The sequence below is a fragment of the Apodemus sylvaticus genome, chromosome 17 (genome assembly GCF_947179515.1).
Source record: "Apodemus sylvaticus chromosome 17, mApoSyl1.1, whole genome shotgun sequence".
Lineage (NCBI taxonomy): Eukaryota > Metazoa > Chordata > Mammalia > Rodentia > Muridae > Apodemus > Apodemus sylvaticus.
In genome coordinates this window covers 22,304,515-22,316,890 of record NC_067488.1, presented here as the reverse complement: position 1 = coordinate 22,316,890, position 12,376 = coordinate 22,304,515, and the positions used below count along the sequence as shown (strand labels likewise).

The following is a 12,376-nucleotide window of genomic DNA, read 5'->3' as shown; positions in this document are numbered from 1 at the left end:
TGTATGAGAAAGCAGTCAGAACAAGCCAGTAATCTGTGCTCCTCCACAGTCTCTGCTTTGGTTTGTGCCTTGAGTTTTAGCCTTGGATTCTAATGGATGAGGAATGGTAACCTGTAAGCCACATAAATCCATCACCCAAAAAGCAGCTTTTGATCAGTGTTTTCTCACTCTAGCAGAGAAGCGAACTGTAACACATGTTCCCTATTATAAGCTCTCCTCCCCAACTCCCTCTATGATTCATTTCCTTTTTTCTCTCCCCTTTTTCTTTTTCTTTTTTCTTGACTGTCCCAGTACTCTGTAGATTAGATTGGCCTTGAACTCACAAAGCTCTACTTGCCTCTACTTCCCAATTGCTAGGATTAAAGATGTGTGCCACCATGTCCGGGTTTCCCACCAGTATTTCTATTAACGTACCTTAGGTTCCAAGTCTTCCCTACAAAGATCCCCTCCCCAATTTGCACTTGATTTTAACGTGGCTCTTTTGCTCAGTGGCTTTGTATGATATGTACAATTATTAGGTTCCCATGAAGTCTTTCCTGTTTGCTCTTTTTTTTTTTTTTTTTTTTTTTGCAGTGGTTGGTTGGTTTTCTGATTGTTTATTTTTGTCTTGGAAGTAATCCCAACACTTCTCGATTTCCTATGCTGTCATCATAAGCTTTTCTGTAGTCCTTCCTGCCACATGCACCTCGGTTTCCCTCTGTCTCCCATTGGTCAGCTGGCTTTTGTTCAGCAGCAGAGCAGTATTCTGACTCTTGATTTTATGAGGCATTTTTGAAATGAGATCATATAGTTTCTATAGCTTTTTTTTCTTAGTAAGTTTAAAACTCATATGCACAGAAGGTATAGTTAGAATATTGCAGGAAAGGTGCCACTGTGAGACCCAAGGCAGGCCTGACCCTGGCCTTCTCATGAGTAGAAGACTCACAGACCTGAAAATGGCTCATTTTGCTGATGGCAATAACAGCTTCACCCCATGCTCCTCCCCTGTCTGGATAGGCTGTGGGAAGCTGCTTCTTTAGAAGGCCCAGCTTTGCCAGAGCTGATGTGTCTGTGGATCCCAATCCATCTCTTTCCCTTCAAAGATAATCTTGGGCCTCTAAAAACTTGTAACAGGAAAATGACTGTGATTTGTGACAGAAGCAACCAGGTTTGGGAATAGATTATTCGAAAATCTGACAGTTGTCTGGAGTAGCTGAACAGGAAGTCAGTTGTTTCTACAACCGTGTCTGAAATGTGTACAAAATGAAGAGGCAGGTTACAATGCCTGCTTATTTTCAAAGGGCTGAATATTTTATAACAGCCCTTGTTAAGTCATTACAGCTATTTTCTCTTATCTCTAAGGTGTAGATATGAATACTTAGATGTTTAAAAACAACATCAAAAACATAATCTTCTAAGGTAATTTCTGTCCTCATCCTTTCCATTCATTACTGTCAAAGTAACACTTATTGAATGAACATATTGATTTCAAGGTAGAGAAGACAAGCTTGGGCTGTCCACCAGCACCCTTTGTGATGATGAAGATGTTTAGTAACATGCACCGTCTAAGTACAGAAGCCACAGTAACATGGCACTACCAAAGGAAGGAAGTTTAAATTGTACTGAAATAAAACTAAGTCAGTTGCTAACTTTTGTCATAGTTCTGGTTTGATTCTCTATCAGACTGGTTCCTGGTGACCTTAATCATCTTCTTCTTCTTCTTCTTCTTCTTCTTCTTCTTCTTCTTCTTCTTCTTCTTCTTCTTCTTCTTCTTCTTCTTCTTCTTCTTCTTCTTCGCCTTCTCCTTCTCCTTCTCCGTCTCCGTCTCCTTCTCCTTCTCCTCCTTCTCCTCCTCCTCCTCCTCCTTCTCCTCCTCCTCCTGCTATCCCTCCCCCTCCCCCTCTCCCTCCCTCCACTTCTTCTACTTCTTCTTTTAAACCAAATGCTTTAACGGGGCTATGAAGAATAACGGGTCAATTATCTCATTGGATACATCAACATCAATCATAATATACAGTGCTGTGGACCATACATAACACATTGCTGTACCCAACAGCGGGGGCTGTTATTGACATTACAGTAGCAAGTATTAACATTTGGGTCTCTGCCTCCTTTGAATCTCTCTCAGCACTAGATATAAAAGGCCCTCTGTACGTGCACTGCTTTCTTTCCTCTTCCAGAAGTGCCAAGTAAAGAGCTGCTATTCTAGGGTCATATTTATTATTATTTTTTTTTAATTATCTGAGTTTGACATTGGAGTCAACTTGCTAGTAGAACCTCTATAAGAGGTATGGATTCTGTTTTCTCATTACTTGTAACTGCATTCCTCAACTCCCAGGAGAGAGAGAGAGGCAGAGAGAGAGAGAGAGAGAGAGAGAGAGAGAGAGAGAGAGAGAGAGAGAGTATGTGTAGAAAGTGTTCTGTTTTCCTTCTTGCTTCTCAGCTGAATTTCACTTTATTTTACACATGTGAATGTTCTTTACAATTCTGTCCTACAATATCCCTTAAAATAAATGGTAAATACCTTTAAGTGTTACTAAAGTTGCTAATGCCTAACATTGCCTCACCATAATGGAATAAAGAGAAGAGTATAGACATTTATTGAATTCATGTTAGGTGTCAGCTGCTCAGTTAAAAGCTTGTCTTACTAACACAATAGCAATGCAAGAATAAAAAAGTAAGCTAATATTACAATTACCTTTGTATGGAAAACATGCTCTAAGTTATCTATATGTAAATGCATGTATTACAAGATACTGCTAGAGCTTATATTCCTTGTTGCTATGTTGAATGAAGATGTATAAGTATGTCAAAGTCATTTGTAACTTTAATTAAAGCATATTTAGTACCTCTATTGTTTTTATTAACATTAAAACTTGATCCGTATGCAGTAAGCAACATGTCTTGAATATTAATCTTCCAATTTCCACAGTATTTTATAAGCCAACATCAAAGTGCTCATTCTTTTGATTCTCTCACTATTGACTTCTACACTTTCTCCTTAAATAGTCCCCCTTAACTCCATTCTGCTTCTCAGTCTACCCAACAAATCTTCATTTTGCTTATTGTCGCTTTTGATTGCTTATATTTTTACTTGTTAGATATTTTCTATTCCTTCCCTGAAGATTTCTGAAACTTCCCTGAAGTTTTTCCCATTTGTGTTAAGAGTTGCCTCTCACTGAAGCATTTTCAGGAAAGCTACCTTCAAATATACATCCACCTCTGTAATCTTGATGGTGTCATCTACTAATTATCCGTTTCCTACAGTTTGAGATCCTTCTGACTCTTGGTTATAGGTAGTTTTGTTTTAATTAAAAACGGATATTGTCATGTCATGTCACGAGATTCCGAATCTCATTTAGACTGTCTGTCTCTGTTAGTGCACACTAACCTTACCCTAGACTAGGAAAGAAAGGGTAGAAGTTAGCTACTACAGGGTGGAGTTAGAATGCAGACTCTTTTCCTCACTTGATCCCTGAAGGTGGAGCTCTCTTCATTAAGGCAGGATGCTAGTCACAGTCCTCACTCTCCAAGAGACTTCCTCTTGGCACAGCCCTGAGAAGGAGAACTCAGATCATGCCTTGTATCAGGGCAAGTCCACTCTTTCGTTCTTATCTGTTTGCCTGTCTGCTGACCTTCATGCCTGCCTGCCTGCCTGCCTGTCTGTCTATCAGTCTGTCTGTCTGACTATCTGCCTGCCTATCTGCCTGTCTGTCTGTCTATCTATCTATCTATCTATCTATTTATCTATCTATCTATCTAGTCTATCTACTGATGGTTCACAATACACAATAAGCTTCTCATGGCATTGTTAATATTTTTAAATGAGATGTATGTAGATCACTTATCACTTCAACAATAAGATACCCATATCCCTTCTCTAATATCTAGAGACTGCAGCATATTACCATTGAGTCCTCTTTATAAATGAGAATATATAATATATGTGCACCTCAGAGATTGTCTGAACCCTTATCATGCCTTTTACTGATGTTAAAATACTTAAGTTAAATATTACTTTAATATCTACTATATATAGATAGTCTAGTCCATATATACTGGGTGTGATGGGTGAATATGTGATACAGTCTTTACAGTTTGGTAGTCTTCAAAGAATGGCATTGGGTAGTCTTTGTAGACTGAGATTGCTTATAAGAATCTATGCAACAAAGATAAAATTGTCTCTGTAGACAAACAAAGCAGAGTGCATATGTATCATGTTCCTCAGAAGGGATACTGTCATCACACAGCTGCATGTGGTGTGAACATCTGGCTAGGACGGACAAGTCCTCTTGGCTCAGCTCCAAAATCCACATGGTTGTTGTCAGGGCTACCACATGAATAAAGCCTTAAGGTACTATTGCTGTGATGAAACACCATGACCAAAGCAACCTGGGAAGAGAAGGGTTTATTTGGCTTCTACTGACACATCATAGTCCATCAGTGAAGGAAGTCAGGATACAAGTTCAAACATGGCAGAAACCTGAAGGTAGGGGCTGATACCGAGGCCATGGAGGAGTGCTGCTTCCTGGCTTGCTTATCGTGGATTGCTCAGTCTGCTGTGTTATAGAATGTAGGACCACCATTCTAGAGATGAAACCACCCTCAAGGGGTGGGCTCTCCCCCCACCAATCACTGATTTTAAAAAATCAGCTTCAGATATGCCTAAAGCCCAATCTTAGGAAGATAATTTTTGAACTGAGACATCCTCTTTTCCAATACTCTAAATTGTGTCAAGTTGACATAAAATTAGTCAGCATAGGTGAAATATACATTTGGTATATTTTGTGAATCTTCATGCTATTTCTCCTCTTTATCTTCATTAGTGGCATATCTCCTTTATTCTGGCCTTTACTTTTATGGAATAAGAACCCCACCTATTAGTGGTTATTTAGATGTCCTGAGGATGAATACATTCATTGTTTAACACTGCTGGATTATTTCTCTGATGGTTTTGTTTCTTAGCACTCCTGTTGTAGTATAGAAAAAAAGGAGTTCTACTTGTGCTTACAAATTTGAAGTTTCAGCATGTGTGTTGTAAGCTAGTTGTGAGCATGTGCTCACTCTGGTGTAGGGTTGGGGGCAGAGTTTTGTAAACCATATTCTGGTTCCTCATATTCTGACCCTAGTAATAAAATTAGACACACATCACACATTGAATTACCTTGGTGGTGGGGAACTATGAAGTTAATTAGAATGTAGTCCTGAAAAGGACCAGGAATCCCTCAGTACTGTAACTAGGGTATAGAGATTGGGTTCTTATATCCCAGCATTTTCCAGGACACAATTATACCTTATCCTAAAATAAGAGTCAACATGTTGACTTCCCTATAAAGGGAAGGCTAGTAAATAGTTCAATCTTTAGGACACACAATCTCTGCTCCAAATACCAATTTCTGCAGTTGTAGCACAAAAACAGATGAATGATCCATCAATAAATGAGCATGACTCTATTCCAGGAAATTTTTATTTATGGGCATTCAAATACAACCTCATATATAAAATAATAAATCTAAAATTATTGGGAAAAACCAAAGATGAATTTTGTAACTATTTTTGTTTGTTTATTTGCTATACTTGTCTGTATGTATGTGTACTATGTCATAAAAATGTTTGACCCACAGGACTGAAGTCAATAGTTGTGAACCAGCACGTGTATGCTGGGAATTGAATCAGAGTCTTCTGCAAGAGCAACAATTGCTCTTAACTCCTGAGTCATCTCTGTAGCCCCTACAATCATTTTTAAATGTGAATTATTCTTTGGTCACTGGTCACACAGAAGCAAGGTAGGCTGGACTTGAATGATATACCTTGCTTTGTTTATCCCTGTTATGGTAGATATTTACTGGGCAAGTTCCTTCACCCAAAGGCACATTGTGCTTTCTTTTATCAAACAAAAGTATCTTTTTTTCCTAAGATATGTTTCTGATAGTCTTGATGAATTTTCATGTTTAATCCTTGATATTCAGATACCTGTGAACATATACCTTCTGATGACTGAGCACGGAGTTCCCAATGGAAGAGTTATAGAAAGGACTAAAGAAGGTGAATCCCATAGGAAGAACAACAAATATCAACTGACCAGATCCCCCAGAGCTCCCAGGGACTAAACCACCAACTAAAAAGTACACATGGAGGGATCCAACCACATGTGAGGCAGAGGATGGCCTTGTCAGGCATCAGTGGGAGGCCCTTCGTCCTGTGAAGGATTGATGCCCCAGTGTAGGGGAATGCCAGGGCAGGCAGGTGGGAGGGGTGGGAGGGGGAGCACCCTCATAGAAGCAGGGGGAGGGAGTATAGGATAGGAGGTTTCTGGAGGAGAAACCGGGAAAGGGGATAACATTTGAAAAGTAAATAAATAAAATATCCAATAAAATAGTTTCACAAACTATCTTAAAACTATTACTGGTGACACATGTCCAAAAGAAGTAATGGCCTTTGCTCTCATGTCTTCACAGTAGTCCCTGTATTGATTCTATCTCTGGTAACTGTTATTCTTATAAGTTAGTACTGTACTTATCCAGCCTCTGAGTCATGATGAAAGTATGAAATGTGGACCAGAATTTTCTTCACCAGTTTTACTTTCTTTTTTTCCCTTTAAGAAGAGCTAAATAGTTATCTGTTATTGGTTAAAATGGAGTTATACATTTTACAAGTCACATAAAAGCTGCAGGAGATTTGACTGGCAGTGTCATAATAAAAGAGTGATAATTTTTCTTATGTGTTATGACTAACAGTTAGCATTTAGGAACAAAGTCTGAGTCCCATGTCAGAGATGTTCAAAGCACTGTGACTATTTGTCCCTTGACGGTCTCTTCATGTATGTAGCGCCACAGGCACAAATGTCTGCAGCCGCACTAGACTTCCCCTGCATTCAAGGAAAGGGAAGAGGTCAAGGTACTATTCAAACATGTTCCTATTTGTCCTTTCCACTATTTTCTTCTCTCCTCAAACTCCTGTTAATGTTCTCTGCATCAGCATCTGCCCACAGCTGTAAGGGTGGCTAGGGAATTGAAGAGGAAGGGCTTTGAAGCTCTATCATTGGAATAGACAGAAGGCGAAAGTGAGGGAATGTGTTAATATTCCCAAGTGTCTACAACAAAGAAAAGTATAACCTGTGTGATATTCAGATTGTTTCTGCTACAAAGTCTCTACTGAATTCCAGTTCAGAATGACTGATTCATAGCTATTCCTTAAACTGGTATTTGTAGAGCATGTACTTCATATATATTATATGAGAGAGGTGTGACAGAAGCATTTTCTTTTGTGTCTTCAACCCCATCAAAAAACAAGACATGCACATACAATTTTAAACAGGATACCTCAATTCTAGAAGCTAATCATAGGAATTGCAGTATCTTTATTTTTAAGATTTATATTTATATTCACTTATTTATATTTATAAGATTTATATTTATATTCACTTATAAACATTTATTGGGTACTACTATGTACAACTATTTAGGCATTTTTTGGAACAGTAACATCTCTGTTCTACTGATGATAGTCAAACAGATCAAAAGAGCTCTATAGTTTTGTCAGTATTTTTTAGTTCTGTCATTTTTTGTATATTGGACAGGTAGTTTGGAAGCAACCTTTATCTGCTATTCTGAAAAATACAGAAGTTATTCAGAAGTCAACCACAAAGAATAGGATTGAATTTGAATATTTCCATCATGCCTAGCCTTTTCCCTAGACAATGATTGGTTATCTACTGTTAAGTTAGTTATGTGTCCAAATATTGTATGTGTATAAAGCTCAATAAAATGTATCAAATTCTCCTGGGGATTATTGATAGTCTATGCAATCATTTTGTAAATACTTGCAATTCAGAGCACATACACAGAGACACATTCTGATCTTTTAATGAGAAAAGATACGTATTGTCAACATTATTTAGATAAATACACAGAACTCAAATTCAGTTAAAGCTTCATAACATAAAGAAGACAGCATTAATACTGTCTGAAGGGGCTATCCATTCATGCAAATAATGTAAGAGAAGGGAACACTATGTAGAGCTATCAGTCTGGCCAAGGCACGGAATAACACAGCATTTCAGGCAGTTGTAGTGGAGTCATTACCAAGCCATTTCACACTGAAGTTTTCTGGGGAGTATTTGCTCATTGTCTCTGATTAAGGAAAAGCTTTGTGAGAATACAGGATTATCGGATGTGAACAGAGCTGCATTCTTTATTTCAAGTGAGATATCTGGAATTCAGAAGGATTGGGAAGTTGTGTTACTTTTTAGCAAAGTAGGCCCTAAAGCAGTGTAATTATGTGGTACATGTTATGACACTTATGTATATCTCTATGTCATCCATGTCTATCTCTATCATCTATATCTGTATCTACATCTATATGTTACTACCATTCATTATGTATCATTGTGAGGAGATAAAATGAGAACTAGCACTTTCTTATTTCTTACTATGACCTAAGTCACATCAAAATAGCATTGTTTAGAGATTCAGTTCTGAAAGGATGGAGCTCTTTTTGAGGCATGTGGCAGCTGAGTTTAGATGGTATCTAGTTTGGAAGTGAATCCTTTTCCAGAAAAATTTTAAGGGCTGTGTTTTTCTTACACACACACACACACACACACACACACACACACACACACACACACACTACTATCACTACCATGTACATGTACTCACAAACATGCACACACAGAGAAACACAGGAGCACACACACATATACTTACACGTGTGTGTGCATACACATACACACATACATATTGATACAATGTATAGAATCCATAATAACAATAAAAAATCTTCTAGCTGAAGAAACTCTGAAGTCTTTGAATAGGAATATTAGGTGAACTTTGCTTTCTACATAATGGTTATCATATTTGGGTCAAAGAGAAAGAATAGAGTAGGGTTTTTGTCATTTACTTTGGTAAAATATAATTAACACCTGTGTAAAAATCTTGTATCGTATGTCATTTATGCTAAATAACTGTCACTACTACCTATCTACAAAATCATTTTGTTATCCCAAACTGGAACACTACACATCCAGCTGTGAAAAAAAAAAAAAATCCACCCTCATTTTCTTCCACACCACAACCCCTAGGTAACAATTACTTTTAACTAATTTTTATTAGATATATTCTTTATTTACATTTCAAATCTTGTCCCCTTTTCTGGTATCCCCCTGAAAATCCCATAACCATCTCCCCTCCCCTCCCCCCACTCCACAGTCAACCCTCTCCTGCTTCCCTGTCCTGGTATTCCCCTACATTGCCTTCTAGAGCCTTTCCAGGACCTGCCTTTGAAGTCCAACAAGGCCATCCTCTGCTGACTATGCATCTGGAGCCATGGGTAACACCATGTGTACTCTTTGGTTGATGGTTTTGTCCCCGGGAGCTCTGGGAATATTGAGTGGCTCATAACGTTGTTCCTCCTATGGTGTTGCAAACCCCTTCATCTCCTTGGGTCCTTTCTCTAGCTCCTCCATTGTCATACAAATATTTAAATCTTCCATAGCAATTTCCTCCTTGACTGTAAACCTAGCATTGATATAGGTTTTTGCTCTTGGACTTATTTGTTTTATAATATTTCTGGCAGACTTTGCTTTGTAGTCCCTGAAATTTCATGTCTCTGATATTTACAAATCAAGTGATGTTCCAATGGTGTCTTCTAAGGTGTGACCTTCATTTCTGCTCATCATGTTCTTGGTGTCCCTTCTGCTTTCGTGTTTCTGTCCTCATCACTACCCCTGCTTGTTTTCACTAAAGTTATTTACTCAGTTTAATGGGTTTAGCTGCTCATGGGTCAGCTTTGAGACCCCCCCTTCATGTTTTTTTGAGTTTTCTCAAATATTTCTCTGCATAACAGGTTTCTAGTTATTGCCTCAATATCATAGAACGCTTGAAGTCTTTATCTGAAGTTTTCCCAGCTATGACATTGATTTAATTTATTAGCATTGAAAATTTCAAACTGAAGAGTTAACATCCAAAATGTGTGCTGTTAGACCCTCACTGTTAAAAATCATTATAACAGAAAAATATTATATTATTATTATTATATTATATTAGTGCACAGGTAGAATAAAACTTCTTCCTAAGGGAGGGACACATGGGACCAGATGAAGGTAATATAAGTCTACTTTGGTGGAAGGCAACAGGGCAAGAGAATCTGAGGTGTTGGAAGCTCACAGCAGTTCAATGGTATTCCTGTACCTGAATTTCAATGTAGAAAGCGACAGGGGATCATGCTGGAAGAGAAAGATCAAAGCTGGGCATTTTTCTTTCCCTCATTAATGTATAATTCCATCCCTTGTGAATCTCCTATCTCCCTACCGTAGCACAGCTTTTTAGAATAATCACAATTTTAGTATATTTAATTGAATATTCATTTTAAGTAGGCTAGTCTTTGGAGATGAGAAGCTGATTGATATTAACAGTAATTATTTTCATGCGCTCACTGCTTCTCATTGCATCAGTGTAATGTGAGCATGGTAGTTTGTTCACAATTATTCGTTCTACACCGACTCTATTGAGTAGCAGCAGTGGATGCTTGGGAAATTGACTTTAGTTGAATTTCACTTGGCTTAAGTTCACTGCGGTCACCTTAAGGGTCTTAGTTCAATAATGAACACTTTTAGCCCTTGGTGCTTAAAGTGCTTAGAGTTTAGAAGAGAATTGGGGAAAGAACTGTGGCTAAGTTCTCTATTCTTCAATGTTAATACTTGAAGCATGTGACTCAAGGGTCTATGTGACAAAGGCAATGCTACCAATAGAAACATGGAAACATAGGGAGGGGGATCAAAGGTTCTTTACAGGACTGTTGAGCTATTAAACTCCTCTGTCTTGTAACTTTAACATAGACAGAGCCTTCCATTGTAAAAGCTTCCATGTTTCCTTTCTAGTTTGGATATGGTCATTTCTAACTTAAATGCATGTGCATTCCAAATGATCCTTGATCTTTGTGACCTTCTGCAGGCACCTGTGTGACCTTCGGTGACCATAACCCCTCTGAGCTTCATTTCCCTTATCTGAAAAAGGAATATAATTATGTCTGTTAGAGTTTTTCATGAATATCATTTGAGGTTCTGAACAAAGCCCGAGGGAGGGCACGTAAACTGATCCTTGCTGAGAGTTTAACTTTGTGATGTGACTGTTCATTGTTTTTAGGAATGCTAGAGACTAGGGAAGAGAAATCCAGCAATAATGTCTATATAAAATGGCAGGAAATTGCATGTCTGTGATCTCCCTTTCAACTAGATGGCTTAGATTATTGGATATTTATTCTCCAAGGTACCTTGTATTCTACGGGAAGGTCACAGGAAGGTACAAATAGATAGGAGTGAAGAAGATGGTTGGAAAAAGACACATACAGAAAAATCATATTAAAGGCAGAACTAAAATGCTAAGTATGACTATGGTGAACAGTGGAAAACATTTCAAGCACAAAAACAGTTCCAGAGTCTTTGAGTTGGGCAAGAACTTGGTGAAGGAAGAAAGGAAGTCTGTGGAAAAAAGCATGATGATCAAGGTATGGATAGAGTAGCTGGGATCAAAGAGGATGGGACTTGCTGGACAATGTGACGTTTTCTGAATTATCTAAGTGTAAAATGAGGCCATTAGCAAGTTTTAAGCAAAGGAGTCTCATAACATGATAAACACACATATACACATGCTCATGGGTGTTAAGGGATAAGAAAAAGGAGATGAATTAGGTTTGTGGTCTGCGTATGTGATGCCTATCTCGGTCTATGGTGGTGACAGAGGATACTGGCAATGCATTTGAACAGATTTTAAGTTCCAGCTTATCGTTTTGTTGATGGATAGGAAAGATTATGGTGAATCTTGGAGACAGTGAAGCCAAGAATGACTCGCCAGCTTTGGGTAAATCAATGGGCAGGGGTTTTTTTGGTAGGAAAACTGAAGTTCAGTTTTGACCGTGTTAAGATTGGGTGTTTCCAGTATCAAACGCTATGGGGAATTGGTGGTACCTGTTAATAAGAAAAAGAAGAATGGGAAAAACATGCCCGATCCACCTTCTATTGGGAAGTATTCTTTCAAAGTCGTTCTCCCTGTAAAATAGTCTTCAAAGAGTAAGAGAGGGAGCCACAGCCTGGTATTAGTGAAAAATGCTATACTATAGACTTACAAAGGTGACCAACCAATGAGAAAGAATGAGAAGGAGGAAAGTTAATGCTCATCTAATATGGGAGATTGTCAGTCACTTAATGTCCTAATGGAGGTTAAAGGGAGGTTTTAGTATTTGACTTTGAACCATCTAAGATCAAAGAGCTGACAATGAGGATGGAAATAGAAATCTTATGATTGTGGAATGAAAAAAACTCAAAATAATTTCTCATGACACATTCTAAAATACAAGTCTATATACACCATGTGCACATATGCAAGCGGAGGTTTGTGGG

At 38.2% G+C, this 12,376-nt stretch overlaps 1 protein-coding gene across 1 annotated transcript in view; it reads left to right on the top strand.

The window, feature by feature from the left end:
- Samd12 (sterile alpha motif domain containing 12) overlaps positions 1–12,376 on the top strand; it is a 398,111-nt gene that overhangs the window by 28,378 nt on the left and 357,357 nt on the right. The window lies entirely within an intron of this gene.